This window comes from Eurytemora carolleeae, unplaced genomic scaffold, assembly GCF_000591075.1.
Source record: "Eurytemora carolleeae unplaced genomic scaffold, Eaff_2.0 scaffold643, whole genome shotgun sequence".
NCBI classification, from domain to species: domain Eukaryota; kingdom Metazoa; phylum Arthropoda; class Copepoda; order Calanoida; family Temoridae; genus Eurytemora; species Eurytemora carolleeae.
Genome location: NW_019396547.1, coordinates 189025 through 192091, shown reverse-complemented (window position 1 = coordinate 192091; position 3067 = coordinate 189025).

The window sequence follows — 3067 nt, the reverse complement described above, 5'->3', positions numbered from 1 at the left end:
AAATAGAAGATGGGCGCGAAGCGCCCTAAAAGCCTAGTCAATATATAAATTTGGCTTGTCTGTCTGTTTGTCTGTCTGTCTGTTTGTATCCAATAAACGTCAAAACGGCTTAACCGATAGGGCCCACATTTTGTGTGGGACATCTAAGGACCCCAGGGAAGGTTTATGAATGATCAAAATTTCAAATATTTGTCTCCATCAAAATTCGATCTTCATTAAATTTTTGAAAATTTTGAAAATCCACGAAATTTTTTGTGAAAATCCGCGAATTGTTTTTTGTTTTTGTTTTGTTTTACGATGTACACAGAGAGAACATGTTCACAATTAATTTAGAAGATGGGCGCGAAGCGCCCTCTAAGGCTAGTTATTATATACTTAATTACAAAGTTCAGAACTTTAAGAGACTGTATATTTTTCAGTGACCTTATAAACCTTTGTGTGATCAAGGGTAACGGAGATATTAATTTTTTCCTACGAGAGAAAACCATCTAAATTTTTAACCTGTATATAACAAACGAGTCAATATAACCGCTTCCTAAACTGTTTAAATTTGTTTGTTTGAACTGAAACCCCTGTTCATTGCTGGAATGTGTCAGAGGGTAAATAATGAGAAAATTCAGAAGTTTAGATGGTACACAGTGGTAAACAGTTTAGAACACGTCGTTCTTACATTTATCTCTTCACACTAATTTTCAGGTTTCTTGCAATTTACAAACAGAGATGTAAAGCAAATTGTTAAAAGTAAAATGTAAAATGTAAAATGTAAATTGTATTACAGGCATTGACATATGTAAAAAAAAATTCCTAACTTTTATAAACAATCTTACAATTTTATATCTACTTTGCTTTTATGTTCGGGTGTTTGTATTTAATAAACGAAAAACAGGCCAAAATTTGGAATGAAGTCTTACGACTCTTGGGAAGGTTTATGAATGATCAGAATTAAAAAATTACAAATTTTCGTAAATTTTTTGGAAATTCACGTAGGTTGAAATAGAACATAGATTTATGTTTTCTTGGAACTCTTTAAAGTAAAGGCTTTTAACATTTCTTAATAAAACCATAAATAACAAGATCAAAATATAGTGAAAATCTTTTTATTTGAAATTATTTCATTTTTTTCTTCAATTTTATTAATTTTTATTGGGTATAATACAAATATTGCAATCTTAAAAAGAATAAGCAAACCTTTAATATTACAAAATAGAAACGGAACACTCACCACAAACTCTATTTTTTAATCCTTGTTTACACCATAGGACCGAATTTAATGAATTGAAGAGGTTGTTGAACCACCTAACACCGATTCAAATCTTGAATCTCCAATTCAAACCTTTAAATTTGAATCGATGATTCAAGTTTTAAACCGGCAATGGGTAGTTCATTGACCTAGCTCAAATTCATTAAATTACGTCTCTGATGTTGTAATCTATAACCTTTAAACAAGAAAAGAGAAACAATTCACAAGGAGATCACTGCACTGCTTTAAAAAGTGTATATAACTAACAAATCGAGTGCGGTTTGGAAAAACCGGAACAGCCAATCAGAGCAGCCTTGAAATTTGAAATTTTGCGCGCCATTTAATGAGTGAACTCTCAGTGGTCTGATATTGGCAGGGTGAGGAAAAAAGAGAAAAAGAGAGCGGATTAAGCATGAAATTAAAAGTGTTCACATCAGATATTCAGATAATGCAATCGGGATTTAAGTATCCACTTCAAAAGTTCCCAGCTCTGCATATTTAAATGTAATATTTCAACTTCATTAATATTCATATTCACGAAGAACTAGATATTTTTTTTCTTTTAGATCAATCAAGTTTGAAAAATGCATAAAACCGCAGAAACTAAGGTTGTAAAATGAGGTAGCTGACTCTAGATGCGCTCCAAAGTACGTAAAATATGTCGTCTTCTTAGCATAATAGATAGAATCCGCATAGGACGTCACTCTCGCCTTGGTAAACAGTGGCGTCTTATGCGATTTTTTATCTATTTATGCTAAAAACACGACATTTATCGAGACTAACCAACCTTATTATACAACCTTGGCACAAGCAGGATGTTTCATTACATTGGAACGTGCATAGCTCTGAATTGGAACTTTCAGGACACAATAAGTTTTCTTAAAGAATTTAACTCTATATAACAACGCTAATAAATCTTGGAAAATATCTCAACTTATTAAAGTTAAATATTTTTTATTTACAATCTAAGGACAATGTAAGTAGTTGATAATCAAATCATCTATATTCTTCTTTTTTTCAGAAAAAGTCTAAAAACTTATTATTTATCACAGGGTCACGGTGAATTAGGGGTTCTGAGTCCGAATTTAATGGTTTTAAGCCGCGTCTCAAATCCGCCAAAACCCGGTTTCAATTGAGCCTAAATCTTAAAAAATTAAATACAAATTTAAGTGTCCCCAACCATATTTGAGCCGCGTCTCAAATTTAAGCCGCGACTCAAGTTATTTAAATTCGGCCTCTGGTTAAAACTCAGTTAGCTTTAACTTTGGAACCTATTTCAATTTTCCAACATTTTTCGTATTCGCTATTTTTTACTTTATTGTTGGGCTGTATATTTGAAATGCTAAACTAAATTGAATCATTCAAACGGATTTTGATTTAAATATTTGAATATCACTGAAATACATTGAACCCCCATACTATGCTTTTGTTTGGAAGCGGGCATGTGACCTCTCCCCCCCCCCCCTGTTATTCAACAGATAGTTTTAGACCTTCCAGCATATTCTTTTCTTTAGTTCATGGTACCAAAAAACGCATTAAAAGTTTACATAAGTGTCAAGTGTTTGTTTTATAAATATATATACCTTTATTTACCAACTTGTGAACTCAGTACAATACACCTTTATTTACCAACTTGTCAACTCAGTACAATAAACTTTCATGTAACAACTTGTGAACTCAGTACAATACACCTTTATTTACCAACTTGTAAACTCAGTACAATACACTTTTATGTAACAACTTGTGAACTCAGTACAATACACCTTTATGTACCAACTTGTGAACTCAGTACAATACACCTTTATGTACCAACTTGTGAACTCAGTA